Source organism: Pleurodeles waltl, chromosome 6, assembly GCF_031143425.1.
Source record: "Pleurodeles waltl isolate 20211129_DDA chromosome 6, aPleWal1.hap1.20221129, whole genome shotgun sequence".
Lineage (NCBI taxonomy): Eukaryota > Metazoa > Chordata > Amphibia > Caudata > Salamandridae > Pleurodeles > Pleurodeles waltl.
The window spans coordinates 63,594,056-63,611,738 of NC_090445.1; positions in this window are offsets into that span (position 1 = coordinate 63,594,056).

Here is a 17,683-nt window from a genome sequence, read left to right on the forward strand (position 1 = left end):
ATGTTCAATGCTTCCTAGGTTTTGCAAACCTCTATTGCAGGTTCATAGATGTTAGAAATGGGGTTTTTGGTTGGCAGTCAGGTTACCCTCTGTCCAAGCAAAAGCCCTCACTCTAGTCAGGTTAAGTCACACACTATCCAAGATTATCCTGTGCCCACCCTCGGGTAGCTTGGCACGAGCAGTCAGGCTTAACTTAGAAGGCAATGTGTAAAGTATTTGTGCAATAAATCATACAATACCACCATATAGCACCACAAAAATACACCACACAATGTTTAGAAAAATATATAATATTTATCAGGATAATTGTAGGTCAAAAAGAATAAAGTTGCAATGGAAAATTGTAGAAATATCACAGGGAAGTGATATAAAGTGTCTTAAGTCTTTAGAATGTAACAAAAGTCTCTTTCAAGCACAAGTACCTGGTTAGGAGTGGAAAAATTTCCTCAGAGGGCCACAAGAGAAGAGGTGCGTGGAAAAAGGGTGTGTGCGTCGATTTCTCCCCAGCACACACGGACTTGCGTCGTTATTTTCCACGCGGGGAAGTCGGTCATCGTTTTCCGGCGCGTGGACAGTCTCTTTCTGTGGATCGCGGGGATTACCAGATGTCCCGGGTCTGTGCGTGGATTCTCCTGCTTGTTCTCCGGCTGTGCGTCGATCTGCGGGGCTGCGTGTCAAATTTACGAACTCACGGGAGGCGTCGCGTCGATTTCTCCTCTAGACTTCGATCTGCGGGGCTGCGCGTTGAAATTACGATCTCACGGCACGTGTCGCGTCGATTTCTCCTCTAGAGGTCGGGCGGCGTTGTCCTTGCGAGGCCGTGCGTCGGATCTTCGATCGTCCCAAGAGCGTCGCGTCGATCAGCGTCGGTGTGCAGCGTTTTTCTCGCCGCAAAACAAGCTGTGCGTCGAAATTTTCGGCGCACGGAGCGTCCAAGTAAAAGAGAGAAGTCTTTTTGGTCCTGAGACTTCAGGGAACAGGAGGCAAGCTCTATCCAAGCCCTTGGAGAGCACTTTCACAGCCAGACAAGAGTTCAGCAAGGCAGCAGGGCAACAGCAAGGCAGCAGTCCTTTGTAGAAAGCAGACAGGTGAGTCCTTTGAGCAGCCAGGCAGTTCTTCTTGGCAGGATGTAGTTTCTGGTTCAGGGTTCTTCTCCAGCAAGTGTCTGATGAGGTAGGGCAGAGGCCCTGTTTTATACCCAAATGTGCCTTTGAAGTGGGGGAGACTTCAAAGAGTGGCTAAGAAGTGCACCAGGTCCCCTTTCAGTTTACTCCTGTCTGCCAGGGTCCCAGTAGGGGGTGTGGCAGTCCTTTGTGTGAGAGCAAGCCCTCCACCCTCCCAGCCCAGGAAGACCCATTCAAAATGCAGATGTATGCAAGTGAGGCTGAGTACCCTGTGTTTGGGGTGTGTCTGAGTGAATGCACAAGGAGCTGTCAACCAAGCCCAGCCAGACGTGGATTGTAAGGCACAGAAGGATTTAAGTGCAAAGAAATGCTCACTTTCTAAAAGTGGCATTTCTAGAATAGTAATATTAAATCCGACTTCACCAGTCAGTAGGACTTTGTATTACCATTCTGGCCATACTAAATATGACCTCCCTGCTCCTTTCAGATCAGCAGCTGCCACTTCAACAGTGTATGAGGGCAGCCCTAATGTTAGCCTATGAAGGGAGCAGGCCTCTCAGTAGTGTGAAAACGAATTTAGGAGTTTTACACTACCAGGACATATAACTACACAGGTACATGTCCTGCCTTTTACCTACACAGCACCCTGCCCTAGGGGTTACCTAGGGCACACCTTAAGGGTGACTTATATGTAGAAAAAGGGGAGTTCTAGGCTTGGCAAGTACTTTTAAATGCCAAGTCGAGGTGGCAGTGAAACTGCACACACAGGCCTTGCAATGGCAGGCCTGAGACAAGGAAAAAGGGGCTACTTAAGTGGGTGGCACAACCAGTGCTGCAGGCCCACTAGTAGCATTTAATTTACCAGCCCTATGCACATAAAGTGCACCTTACTAGGGACTTATAAGTAAATTAATAGTCCAATCAGGTATGATTCCAGGTTACCATGTTTTAAGGGAGAGAGCATATGCACTTTAGCACTGGTTAGCAGTGGTAAAGTGCGCAGAGTCTATAAACCAGCAAAAACAGTGTCCAAAAAAATGGAGGGAGGCAGGCAAAAAGTTAGGGGTGACTACCCTAAGGCTGTCAGGTCTAACATGTGTCCCCCCCAGCTGAAAGTGGGGAGAGCTACCCGACCTCCTGGGAGCTCTCATCGCTAAGGCGGAAGTACCTGGAGAGACCATCAGCATTGGCGTGGTCAACCCCTGGGCGATGTTCCACCGTAAAGTCCATCCCCTGTAGGGAAATGGACCACCTCAAGAGTTTTGGATTCTCACCCCTCATCTGCATGAGCCATCTGAGGGGCCTGTGGTCTGTCTGAACCCGGAAGTGAGTCCCAAACAGGTAGGGTCTTAGCTTCTTCTTGGCAGGATGTAGTTTCTGGTTCAGGGTTCTTCTCCAGCAAGTGTCTGATGAGGTAGGGCAGAGGCCCTGTTTTATACCCAAATGTGCCTTTGAAGTGGGGGAGACTTCAAAGAGTGGCTAAGAAGTGCACCAGGTCCCCTTTCAGTTTACTCCTGTCTGCCAGGGTCCCAGTAGGGGGTGTGGCAGTCCTTTGTGTGAGAGCAGGCCCTCCACCCTCCCAGCCCAGGAAGACCCATTCAAAATGCAGATGTATGCAAGTGAGGCTGAGTACCCTGTGTTTGGGGTGTGTCTGAGTGAATGCACAAGGAGCTGTCAACCAAGCCCAGCCAGACGTGGATTGTAAGGCACAGAAGGATTTAAGTGCAAAGAAATGCTCACTTTCTAAAAGTGGCATTTCTAGAATAGTAATATTAAATCCGACTTCACCAGTCAGTAGGACTTTGTATTACCATTCTGGCCATACTAAATATGACCTCCCTGCTCCTTTCAGATCAGCAGCTGCCACTTCAACAGTGTATGAGGGCAGCCCTAATGTTAGCCTATGAAGGGAGCAGGCCTCTCAGTAGTGTGAAAACAAATTTAGGAGTTTTACACTACCAGGACATATAACTACACAGGTACATGTCCTGCCTTTTACCTACACAGCACCCTGCCCTAGGGGTTACCTAGGGCAAACCTTAAGGGTGACTTATATGTAGAAAAAGGGGAGTTCTAGGCTTGGCAAGTACTTTTAAATGCCAAGTCGAGGTGGCAGTGAAACTGCACACACAGGCCTTGCAATGGCAGGCCTGAGACAAGGAAAAAGGGGCTACTTAAGTTGGTGGCACAACCAGTGCTGCAGGCCCACTAGTAGCATTTAATTTACCAGCCCTATGCACATAAAATGCACCTTACTAGGGACTTATAAGTAAATTAATAGTCCAATCAGGTATGATTCCAGGTTACCATGTTTTAAGGGAGAGAGCATATGCACTTTAGCACTGGTTAGCAGTGGTAAAGTGCGCAGAGTCTATAAACCAGCAAAAACAGTGTCCAAAAAAATGGAGGGAGGCAGGCAAAAAGTTAGGGGTGACTACCCTAAGGCTGTCAGGTCTAACAATAGATCATTTCTCACAGATAGTGGCACCAATCCCCAAGCTCTTACGAAAGAAAGAACCACTTGTATGGTCTCCAGAAGCTGAAAAGGCGTTTTCAACCTTAAAGGAAGCTTTCTCCACTGCTCCAGTCTTGACTCACCCAGATACTGAACATCCGTTCGTAGTGGAAGCAGATGCTTCAGATGTAGAAATTGGTGTGGTGTTATCACAGAGCAGTAAAGATACTGGTCAGCTACACCCTGTAGCCTACATGTCTCGAAAACTAAACGAAGCTGAAAGAAACTATGTCATTGCTGCAAAAGAGCTTCTAGCCATCCGTGATGCCTTCAAGGAATGGAGACTCTATTTGCTACGTGCCAAGTATACTATCACAGTATATACAGATCATCGCAATCTCCAGTTCATGAGTTCAGCTAGACTTTTGACTCCTCGACAATTACGATGGATGCTGTTTTTTGCCGAGTTCGATTTGTGGTAACCTTCCGTCCCGGTAAAGACAATTGCAAAGCGGATGCCTTGTCCAGAAAAAATTCTACCATGTTACCCACAACCCAACCCCCACAAACTATCATTGCTTCAGACAAAATCCTTTGTATCGTCAAAACAGAAGACTTTTTTGAAGAAATTCATAATTCTTTCACCATTGAAAAATGGCAGAAATGGGCTCAAGCAGATCCAAAAAGAACAAGGCCTACCTGTTCATGATGCATGCTTATTTGTTCCAACTACCAATTTGCGCAACTTAGTGTTTCACTGGTTACACGTTATACCTACGGCAGGTCATCCAGGTATCCCTAAGACTCTTGAATTAATACAATGATACTTTTGGTGGCCTACTTTGACAAAAGACATCAAGCAAATGGTAGAGAACTGCAAAGTGTGTGCTTGCATCAAGACAAGTCATTCAAAACCAAAAGGCCTGTTACATCCTATCCGAGCTCCACTCCGACCTTGGGAACACATATCATTAGACTTTATTACAGGACTGCCAGTTGTTCAATCTAACTCAGTAATTCTTGTGGTGGTAGATAGTGACACACAATATGCACATTTCATTGCTTGCAGGAAATTACCTACCTCCAGTGAATTGGCAACAATAGTTTTGAATCGAGTGGTCTGTTATCACGGATTACCAAAAGTGATTCTCTCCGATCGAGGATCATAATTTGCCTCTGGAAGACTTGGTGCAAAAAGCTACAAGTTACATCTACACTATCTACCAGCCATCATCCTCAAACAGATGGCCAAACTGAGAGACTCAATCAAACATTGAAACAATATCTGCGTGCTTACGCTGAGAAAGCACTTCATTCTTGGAAATCAATGCTTTGGTTAGCTGAACTGGCCTACAATAACTCATATCATACTTCTACTGGTGCAACTCCCTTTTTTGGTCTATTTGGCTACCATCCTGCTACCTTGCCAACCACAATTCCACAAGAAAGTTCACTTACACCATCGGTGTCAGAAACAATGCAAGAAATCCATCAAACCCAGAAACCAATCAAACAACATCTTGATAAACCAAAACAAACGTATAAAAAACATTATGACAAAAAACATTGTGAAGGACCACAATATCAGCCAGGAGACAGAGGGGGTCATTACAACATTGGCGGTAAAAGGCGCTTACCGCCGTGCAGAAGACAGCCAATACACCGCCGCGGGCGCGGAATTCCACCACAGCTATTATGACACACATATCGGAAACCGCCGAAATTCAGACACCCACACAAGTCCGCCACACCAAAGGTCAGTGGAAAATTGGCGAAAACAAAACCTCCACCGTCACGCCAACAGAAACATGCCCATGCTATCACGACCCACGAATCCACGCGGCGGTCTTTCAAACGCGGTATTCAATTGGCGGTACACACTGCCGCGGTCAAAATAAACACACATCTCCAAAACACCGCCACATTGGACAATTCGAAATACACACACCTGATACACATACACACACCACTCCCACACACCCAACACAATATAAAACACACACCCACATCACCCACAAACCCCTACAACCAAAATCCCGAACGAAGCCCAGAGAGAGACACCACAAACAATTACAAAACATCCACAGGCACTCAACACCATCACCCACACAACTTCCACGCACAATACACCACACACCACTACACATTACCACACACATCAACACTGAGACCACCCCACACATCACCCAAACCACCCCATGTCACGACAAAGACACCCTTGGTTTTCCAAGGAGGAGCTCCGGGGCATGGTGGAGGAAATCCTACGGGTAGAGCCACAGCCATTTGGCTCACAGGTGCAGCACACATCCATAGCCAGGAAGATGGAGCTATGGCGAAGAATAGTCGACAGGGTCAACGCAGTGGGACAGCATCCAAGAAATCGGGAGGACATCAGGAAGAAGGTGGAACGACCTACAGGGGAAGGTGCGTTCAGTGGTCTCCAGGCACAACATTGCGGTTCAGCAGACTGGCGGCGGACCCCACCTCCTCCCCCACAACTACCAACATGGGAGGAGCAAGTCTTGACCATCATGCATCCAGAGGGCCTCGGAGGAGTCAGTGGAGGAATGGACACTGGTAAGTCAAATCTTAACTATCATATCCCCCACCCTACCTGCATGCTATCACACACCCCTACCCTCACCCCCTCCCCTATCACTCCAACTCCTCACTAATGTACTCATAACACAAACCCCCATCCCAAACCCAAGCCCTGCATGACACAACTTAGCATGGTCACCCCTCACCAAAGCATGCTCACTGCACATACCCATAACAACCCCCTAACCATCATCACACAAACCCACACACAGGAATGCCTGCACTGGGGTACACAAACACCCACCCATTGCACACCATTACACACACATGCAATAATCATGCTCCTGTATCCCTGCAGGACCACTAAGGAACGTCACCACACAGGAGGGTCCAGACATCTCCACCCTACCCACAGAAGAGGCCCACAGTGACGACAGCAGCTCTGCCCTACTGGATCCTGATGACCAGCCCAGACCATCGTGGGCCTCGGGACAGTTGGTTCCCCTTGTACAGGCACAGCCCAACAACGACCTTCCACCCTCTGGTAACACCAGCACAGCACCCACCCAGCGGGCCCATCCCAGGACACGTCAATCAGTGGTGTGTCCACCACTACAGGGAACCCAGGAGAACCCACGACCCCAACAACAACAGGGACCTGGGGGCAGTGGTAGTGAGCACACGGTCCAGGGGGCGGAGGCACAGGAACACAGGGGAACTGGGAGGGCTGCTGTACGACCGGGGGCGGACAGGCCAAGGGAACCCACCCTCCACGAGGCCCTCTCCTCCATCATGGGAGCATACCACCACTCCAAGGAGACGATGGCGACGGTCCTGGCCAAGTTTCAGGAGACCCAGCGCCTGCAGGATGAACAGTATTTGGGGTTCAGGGAGGAGCTCAGGACCATCAGCTCCGCCCTGGGCACCATCATAGGGGTGCTAAAGGACATACAAAAAACCATGACGGACATCGTGGCCCTCCAAGGGGCCCCTGACACTAGCATGGATGATGAACTGCCCACCACCTCCGCCGGCGCTAGTGGCAGGACGCCCCGCCACAGGACCACCATACCAGCACCCCAACCCCTGCAGACGGACAACCACCACCCAAGCGGTCCCTGAGATCCAGGAACAGGACAGAGCAAGATGGCAAGACCCCCGCCAGGAAATGAGACCACCCTGATTGTCCTCCCACTGTCCCACTTTGTTTACCTGTCCATACTTCAACTGCCCCAGCTCCACTTCCTATGCCCATATGGGCAGTGCACCTGTGTGACCAATAGACTGGACTCTGCCATGGACATTCCTCCACCATCCCCCATCACCATATTACAACCCCCCTCCATTTTAGAGCACTTAAATAAACACCCTTGAGCCACAAAACAATCTGGAGTCAGTCAGTGATTTGGTCAATTTGTATTATCAATGACAGTGTCAAAATGCGTTCCCAATTGTAAAGCCAACATACCTGTGTCACACATCACAAGTCCATGAAGGATGCAAGCAGATGAAACACGATGGTAAACACACCTGTGAAACTGTAATGGAAAGGGGCAACTCAGTAACCAAATACTGCTATTAAATAACAGACAGGATAGAGGTAGAAGTGTGAAAGTGAATGTAATGTGAAAAAATGTTTTTCTCACCTGTGTGTCACTGGAAATATTGCTGTATGACTGACTGTTGTCTATGTCTTCCTCCTCACCATCACTGTCCACGGGCTCCACAGGCTCCACAGCTGCCACAACACCGCCATCTGGACCATCCTCCTGCAGAAAAGGCACCTGCCGTCGCAAAGCAAGATTGTGAAGCATCGAGCAGGCGATGATGATCTGGCACACCTTCTTCGGTGAGTAGAATAGGGAACCACCTGCCATATGGAGGCACCTGAACCTGGCCTTCAGGAGGCCGAAGGTGCGTTTGATCACCCTCCTAGTCCGCCCATGGGCCTCATTGTAGCGTTCCTCCGCCCTGGTCCTGGGATTCCTCACTGGGGTCAATAGCCAGGACAGGTTGGGGTAACCAGAGTCCCCTAATAGCCACATACGGTGCCTCTGGAGTTGACCCATCATATAAGGGATGCTGCTATTTCGCAGGATGTAAGCATCATGCACTGAGCCAGGCAACATAGCATTTACCTGAGAGATGTACTGGTCTGCCAAACATACCATCTGTACATTCATCGAATGATAACTCTTCCGGTTCCTGTACACCTGTTCACTCCTGTGGGGGGGACCAGAGCTACATAGGTCCCATCAATAGCACCTATGATGTTGGGGATATGTCCAAGGGCATAGAAGTCACCTTTCACTGTGGGCAAATCCTCCACCTCAGGGAAAATGATGTATCTCCATACGTGTTTCAGCAGGGCAGACAACACTCTGGACAACACATTGGAAAACATAGGCTGGGACATCCCTGATGCCATGGTCACTGTTGTCTGAAAAGACCCACTAGCAAGGAAATGGAGCACTGACAGCACCTGCACGTCAGGGGGGATTCCAGTGGGATGGCGGATTGGTGACATCAGGTCTGGCTCCAGCTGGGTACATAGTTCCTGGATAGTGGCACGGTCAGACCTGTAGGTGATTAAATGTTGCTCCTCCATTGTCAACAGGTCGACCAGCGGTCGGTACACCGGAGGATTCCGCCATCTTCTCAAATGTCCCAGCTGACGGTGCCTCGGAAGGACAACAGCGACCACAGAGTCAACAAATCCCCAGGTATGTACCCACAGCTGCACAGAACACGACACCAAGCACAAAACCCTTCCGGTATGTGTGTTGAGTGTAGGCCTAGCTATGTGTGACGCAGTAGTAAATAAAGCCATGTGGGCCCATGAAATGGCGGCTGCCTGACCTCTAAACTGGGACAATGGGAATGTGAGGTCACTGCGCTGGCGTTGTACCCCGTCGCGGTAGGCGTTGGTAGACCGCGGCACAATGCTGCATTGGTTAACATTGGACCCTATGGGTCCCAGGAGCCAATGACGAAGTGCGCCAGCGGTGATGATATGCACCGCCGCGGACGTGACCGCCGCGGACGTGACCGCCATTTTCTATCTGTTCAATCACTCGATACCTGATCTTCGACAGGAGAGGACCTACACTGCAAGCGCTGCTGTGACCTCGGTCTGGAAGAGACAATGACTGCTGCGTCTGGGGAAAGGGCCCCTGCCTTCACTGCTCAGGAGTTGGAGAAGCTAGTAGATGGGGTCCTCCCCCAGTACACGCTACTCTACGGTCCTCCAGACCAACAGGTAAGTACACAGGGAGCACGTTGTATGGGCTATGCCTGGGTGGAGAGGGCTGGTTGTAAGAGGGAAGGGGGCAGAGTGCAGGGAACATGAAGGACTGTGAATGCATGTGCCACATGGCAAGGGTAGGGATGGGGGCTACTCACATGGACGGTGCAGTTGGTAATGACTTCTCTTCTTCCCCTGTGCATGTCATGTAGGTCAGCGCCCACCAGAAGAAGGACATTTGGCGTGCCATCACCAAGGAAGTCCAGACCCTGGGGGTCCACCAGAGACGGGGCACACACTGCCGGAAAAGATGGGAGGACATTCGCCGTTGGAGCAAGAAGACGGCGGAGGCTCAGCTGGGGATGGCCTCCCAATGTGGGAGGGGTGCCCGTCGCACCATGACCCCCCTGATGTTCCGGATCCTGGCAGTGGCCTACCCGGAGTTGGATGGGCACTTGAGGGCATCACAGCAGACACAAGGGGGTGAGTACACTCTCATTCTGGGGACTTGGCGCGTAGTTGAGGTGTCTGGGTGGGGGAGGAGGGCTGTGGGTGTACCTAGGCCAGGCAGAAATACGTAGGCTAGGCCCCTCCGTAATGCAGGGCATGTGGCACTCCACCCCACCTCAGTAGTGGGCCAACTACAGTTATAGATGCCCCTGTGGGGCACCTCAGGCCCTGCCCCAGTCACCCCTGCTGCCCTCAGTGAGGAGGCCATTGACCTCCTCAGGTCACTCACTGTTGGGCAGTCTACCATGATTAAAGCCATCCAGGGTGTAGCAAGGGAGTTGCAACACACTAATGCATTCCTGGAGGGCATTCATTCTGGTCAGACTGCCCATCATCGAACCCTGCAATCTCTGGCCTCAGCACTGATGGCAGCCATTGTCCCTGTGTCTAGCCTCCCCCTTCCAACTTCCTCCACCCAGACCCAATCCCCTGTACCCCAGCCTGTCCCAAGCACACCATCAGACAAGCATGCATACACCTCAGCACCCAAAAGTAGCTCAGGCAAACATAGGCACCACACAACCCACAGGCACTCACACAAGCATCACCCACATGCAGACACAACAACATCCACTGCCTCCACTGTGTCCCCCTCCTCGTCGTCTCCCTCATCCCTCCTAGTGTCGTCTACACTCTCACCTGCATGCACTACATCTACAGGCACTAGGACTCGCACCAGAACACCCAGCACCACACCCTGCTCACCTGCACCCACCACCCCCACTCCCATTTACACGTCCCCTGTGTCCTCTCCCAGTGTGTCTGACGCCCCCTCCCAAAGTACAGAAACGCGGGCACCCACACACCCAATATCCATCCACCTCACGACAGCCTCCAGTACCTGCACCCAAAACACCTAAAGTGACACCTCCTACAACCACCTCCTCTTCCTCCACTCCCAGACCCCCTCCAGTTACCCATCCCAGTGTTCGTCAGAAACTGTCCTTCTGCAACGTTGACCTCTTTGCCCCCAGCCCCACCCCTCCAATTCATCAGTCCTGTCGTAGTGCCTCAGCCAAAAAGACTCCAGTGCCAGTGGTGCGTGTTATATGTGTATGGAGTGCACCGGCCACCAGGGCAGGCAGTGTGACACGGAGCCAAGGCACTGCCAGTCCACCCCCTGTAAAGCATCTAAAGTTGGAAAGTGGCCGACGGGACTGGGTGAAGACTCCTGGAGGCAAAAGTACTCACAAGGGTCCCAGGGGGATTGCAGAGTCAGCTGTGACTCCTCCAAAGGTGGGGAAGGGCCTGAAGAAGTCTGCACAGCCTGGTGTGAGCAGCATGGTGGAGAAGGGCGGCATCCTTCCCGGCAGCCGGGACGCCACCGCCAGCACAGTCATCACTGGTCAGGAGACCACCGCCACCACCGGAGTCATTGCCCAGGAGGGCACAAGTATCGTCACTGGTCAGGAGACCACCGCCAGAGTCATTGCCCAGGAGGGCACAAGTATCATCACTGGTCAGGAGACCACTGCCACCGCCGAAGTCATTGCCCAGGAGGGCACAAGTATTGTCACTGGTCAGGAGACCAACGCAAGAGTCATTGCCCAGGAGGGCACAAGTATTGTCACTGGTCAGGAGACCACCGCTGGAGTCATTGCCCAGGAGGGCACAAGTATTGTCACTGGTCAGGAGACCACTGCCAGAGTCATTGCCCAGGAGGGCACAAGTATCGTCACTGGTCAGGAGACCACCACCAGAGTCATTGCCCAGGATGGCACAAGTATTGTCACTGGTCAGGAGACCACCCCCAGAGTCAGTGCCCACGAGGGCCCCGGCTGCCACAGCCCCGCTGGGCAATGAGGGACCGTCATGCCACACACCAATGCACAGGTCAGAGACCGCCATGGCAAAGCACCGCTGAACAACCCAGAGCACCGCCATGGCAAAGCACCGCTGAACAGGGTAGAGCACCGCTCAACAGCCCAGGGCACCGCCATGGCATAGCACAGCTGAACAGCCCAGAGACCGCCATGGCAAAGCACCACTGAACAAGGTAGAGCACCGCTGCAGAAGGAAAAGACTGCCACATCAAGCATCGTTATCCCATGTACAGCTGCGACAGTGACGGGACATGTACTGTCACGGGGAGCCTAATCCAGTCAAGGCACCATTCCCCCTCCAGAACCAGTGGAGACATGCATCAACTCTGTCTGTCCTTAACAGGATGAAGCACTCTGGGCACCAGTCCCCCTCCAGAACCAGTGGAGACATGCATCCACTCTGTCTGTCCTTAACAGGATGAAGCACTCTGAGCACCAGTCCCCCTCCAGAACCAGTGGAGACATGCATCCACTCCGTCTGTCCTTAACAGGATGAAGCACTCTGGGCACCAGTCCCCCTCCAGAACCAGTGGAGACTGTTATCCACTTGAGAGACTGTGGCTTTGCACTCCCCAGGATGGAACAGTGGGCAACCCACCCACTGTAGTGACTTGAGAGACTGTGGCTTTGCACTCCCCAGGATGGAACAGTGGGCAACCCTCCCACTGTAGTGACTTGAGAGACTGTGGCTTTGCACTCCCCAGGATGGAACAGTGGGCAACCCACCCACTGTAGAGACTTGAGAGACTGTGGCTTTGCACTCCCCAGGATATATCAATGGGCATGGAGCCCCGTCGTGGATGTGGCGTGGTGCTGTAATTCGGCTGAGGTGCCCCCCCTTCCCTTCCCCCTGAGGTGCCTGTTGTATTTCTCTCTGATGCCCCGGCAGTGTTCTCTCCGTTTGTGGACAGGTATCTTGTTTGGGCCTCGCCCATGCATTTTTGGCCCAGTGGTGCACGGACATTGATATGTGCATATCTGCACTACTTCTCGTAATGTATATACTTTTGAATGAGTTTATATATATCTGTATATATTTGAAACATGTAATTTGATACATTGCAATGTTTGAACTGATTTTGTTTTGTCTTAGCATTCTACCGGGGGGGTTGTGGGTTGTTACTGTGCTGTTTGGAAATGCATTGGTGTGTGTGTTGTAATGTGCGAGGGTCGGGGTGGGGGTGGGAGTGTTGCGTGTGTGTGTCCCTGACTTTTGCCTCCCCCCTCCCCTATGTCGTAGGTGCAGTACTCACCGTTGTCTTCGCCGCCGCAGGCGCTGGTGTTCGTAGATGAGTAGGAAGACAAGGGCAGGTAGGATTTGTAATTCCGGCTCCATGGTGTCCTCCTTCCTCGTGGGATGTGTTCTGGTGAGCTGTTTCTCATAGCAAAAGATGTTTCCGCCGTGTTTTTATCCACGGTGAATCCGCCCCGGAAAAGGTGGCGGATTGGCGGGTTGTGATACTGTGGGCGGTACATTGTCTGCCGCCTGTCTGTTGGCGGTGACCGCTGCGCTGCTTGTCTGTACCGCCGTGGCGGTCGGAGTGTTAAAGTGGTTGTCTTTCTTGGCGGTTTCCGCCACGGTCATAATTCCCTTTTTTTGTCCGCTGGCCTGTTGGCCGTATTACCGCCGCTTTAACACCGACCGCCAGGGTTGTAATGACCACCAGAGTGCGGCTTTCCACACGCCATATTGATTTCAAGAAAAAGCATATGTTTAATCCCAAATATATAGGTCCTTACGTAGTTCTTCAGCAGATCAATCCAGTAACCTATAAACTGCAGCTACCAAAATCACTACGTATTCATCCAGTGTTTCATACTTCTCTCCTGAAAAGAGCAGTTCAAAAAACCCGCTCTCACCCAGCTCCAGTCCTAGTACAAGGAGAATTGGAATACGAAGTAAAACAGGTTCTGGATTCAAAATTTAGAGGTCGTTATCTCTGGTATCTAATATCTTGGAAAGGTTACAGTCCAGAGGACAACTCTTTGGTCTCCCTCCGCATCTAATATTCATGCTCCACGATTAGTGCAGAGTTTTCATCGTTTAAACCCAGACAAACCAGGCCCTAAAGCGCGTTCGGGAGTGGGGAGTACTGTCAACATCAAGACAGTGCTTGCTCTACGGGCGACATAATACAAAGAGCCAATCCTTATGTAATGTAATAATTCATGCATTATGTTTTGATGCAGTATGTTAACCTTTTGCATTGCAGAGATTCATCTTGAAACGTCACTTATACTGTTTGCAATGTATTGCTCATTTTCAAGGCTTTGCTGCAGGATTACAGAGTGTGTTTAGGGCCTGGTCCCTATTCTGAGCCCTTCTAGTATCCTTTCCTGCAGTATGACTGGGTGTGGCACATGGGCGGGGCTTGGGCCTATTTAAGGGACCCAGCCCAGCTCCACGTGCTCACTATTCAGAGATCCCGGTGCAGAGCAGCAGCATTTTCCTGAGCTCCTGTGCCAAAGGCCTAGCTTGCCTTTTCCAGGCCCTGTCTTCATTATCTTGGGGATCCTCCAGCAGGGCGGTAAGATAGAGGTCGGGTTAGGCCCGACTCCGTTTCCAGGCATTTTTGAGTTTTGTGCCTTTTGGGTTGATTGCAGTTGCGATCCATTTCTGGCATTTAACTCCTGCAGTTCGGATCGGCAAAACCCGCAATCGTAAACTTTGGCATTTAATCGCTGATGTTCGAATCGGTAGCAGTGTGCGCGATTCATTCCTGGCATTTGAACCATTGCAGTTCAGATCGGCAGAACACGCGATCTTAATCTTGGCATTTAAACTTTGATGTTTGAATCAGCAGCAGGTTGCGCAATTCATTCCTGGCATTTAACCATTGCAGTTCAGATCGGCAGAACACACAATCTTAATCTTGGCATTTAAACTTTGATGTTCGAATCGGCAGCAGTGTGCTCGATTCAATCCTGGCATTTAACCCTTGCAGTTCATATCGGCAGAACGTGCAATCGTAATCTTGTCATTTAAACTTTGATATTCGAATCGGCAGCAGTGTGCGCGATTCATTCCTGGCATTTAACTCTTGCAGTTCGTATCGGTAGTGTGCATGATCGTATGTTGGCATTTAAACCTTGATGGTGAAATCAGCAGCAGTGTGCGCAATTCATTCTTGGCATTTAAACCTTGTGTTTCAGATCAGCAGAGTGCACAGTTATTTCTAGACATTGAAATTTTAATGCACAGTTTGATATTAAAGTGTATAATAATTTCTAAACAATTGAATCTTGAAAGTCAAGACAGAGTATGACCTTGCAGTATCATCCATGAGACTATCGCAGTTTATTCCTGAAAACTAATGTGTTCATTTATTATTGTTATAATGTAGTTGAAATAACTTGAGACAGTTCAAGGCTCAGAGCATAAGATGTAATTCTAAAAAAAGGCTCACATGAAAGTTTTGCATAATGCTTCTTTATTTTCCAGGTACCCAGAGTAAATAAGGTCATGTTATAGGAAAGCTGTTGATCATTCATGTTATCAGTATATAAATATCAGGAACAAAGTTTATGAAGGTCAACGTGTATAATTTTGCTATTGTGTTCTTAACTTTTGCTTCCACAGGTCTCCTTCCCCGCTGTTCTCAACCTAAAACCCCATCCCCCACTTGGCCATTCTTAAACTCTGTGCTATAATGGCTAGTAGAGTTTGGAGCTGCCAAGAGGTGGACATATTAGGAACTGGCGCAAACCCAGAGGATCCGGTCTCCCTGACAGAGCCTTTCTGGCCCATCAGGGCAGCCTGGTTAGATGACACCAGTGATCCTCACCGTGACCACATCGAGTCTTCCCAGCCTGGTTGCATCTATATCGCAGGCAGCCATTTTCCCCCCAGTCTGTGTCCCGAGGACTGTGACAACCATCTAGTGCCCCCCAGTCCAGGATCTTGAGTCACAGCAATACACCTCAGACAATGATGGTCCTGGAACAACTGGCATGGGGCAAGCTGTGCCATGGGCCCAGGCACATGGTGGTAGGGTATATGGTAGAGATGTTGTGGGCTGGTGGTTTGAGGCTAGTGGGGATGGTCCTGGCCAGGACATCATCAGCCAAGTCTTGGGAGCCTATCAAGAATCCTAAGGCATGATGGACCAGGTACTTAACGAACTCAGGAAGGTCAAGCAGCTGCAGAGGGACTTCCACCATGAGTCTCTGGAAAAGTGGGAGGCCGCCAACACCACCCTGGTCTTCCTATCAGGGGTGTTCATGGAGATCAGCAGTACCCTGATCAGGAACCGTTAGCAACACCACACCCCGTCCTTTGGCCAAGCAACACCAGTCCTGTCAACATCTGTGCCAGCCACTGGAAGGGAGGCCCTGTCAGGAGAAGGACCTGTCTCAGACATCCCTGCCTTTGTAGCAGCAGAACCCCCCACACAAGCGGGGAAGTCCAGCCAAACATCCAGGAGGTGCGGATGGCAAGAAACCACCACTGCCAGCAAGTTACCTCTTCCTGAAGCAACTCCTTTGTGTGCCACATAATTACTCTGTTGAATGTTCCTTGACCACCGTCTATTTCCTATGGTAGTAGGACATTGGACTTTAAATGTTGCACCATCTACTAATATGATTACATCCACCATGACTGATTCCTCCACTTTACTTTTCTGTTGCATCTTTCAAGTATTTCCTACACCTATGTCAATAAACCTCCCTATCACTAAAACATTGCCTGCTACCTTCTTTTCCACATTTTGAAATGTTGAAATGTAGGCCCATGTGATGCACATGAGGAAGACACAGGGTGGTATTGGAAGGAGGGATATGTCTCAGGTAGTGTCGTGCTGAGTATTACTTGCAACGCAACGACTCAAGTGTCTGGTCACACCAAACATTTTATTGCACTGTATAGCACACAGGCTGTTAAAATTACTGGAATGTTATAGCCAAGAATGGCTAAACCAAATAGAGGGTATATATCCCAAGGTACCGTCCCCCAGACTACAGAAGAAAGGGCCTTGTCCAATTAGAATAGGCTAACTGATTGGTGGGTGTTGTCGCCAACTTGAGCATTAACACATACCAAAACCAGGTCTGCCAATATAACATACCCCATGCCCCATACCCCATGCCACAGACAGAGGGCAGTACAAGTCACTGGCCATAGGTCCATCCCATTACAATGATCAAGCATCTGATGGTATGATACAAACCTATGTCAGTGTTGTGGCATAGGCACTGTGGCCTGCAATGATGAAACACATCTACAGCTACAAATAAGTCATACTGAATCATTGTCTACATAATGTGAAGGGAGAATGCATAGCTTGCACTTGATGCAACCATATTTCAAGGCCGTATGATCATAGACATGAGACAATTGAACCAACACACCACAACAAATAAGTGTATTGCACACTTCAGAATTCCACCCACCCACTTTCCAAGCTGCATTGGCACAGGATTCATATACCCTAAATCTGTGACCAACATTACGTGGATCAATCCATGTCCACTTCATATGTCAGGACAGCAACAGATACCTGCCAATGTCACAACCCCACATGAGGATGGCATGGTGAAGGTACCTGGTCAAAAACAATACAAGGAGTTTAGGCAGAAAAGGTAATATGCCTAAACCTCATATTAAACATCAGTAGATCCACTTACATTACAATGAGACTGGCACAAACAAAGCAGATAATCAAGGTAGTGAAATGTTTAAGTCTGACTTAGCAATCAAACTTTGGCTGTATCCTGCAAAGCATAGGATCCCCTGTCTTTTGGGAAAAAAAACCCTACCTAATAGTTCCTGACAACTACAGTTCTGTCGTAGTTTGGACTCTTGCTCTGAGCAAGACTGCTGGTCTCAGGATGACAGTACTTAAGTTTGTAGGTGACTAAGGGGGTCAATCTGACCTTGGCAGGCGGCTACCGCCGCTAGGCAGGCGGAAACCGCCATGCGGCCGCACTCACGTGCCCCCCATTCCGCCATTCCCGCTGGGTCGGTGGGCGCAAACCAAGTTTGCGC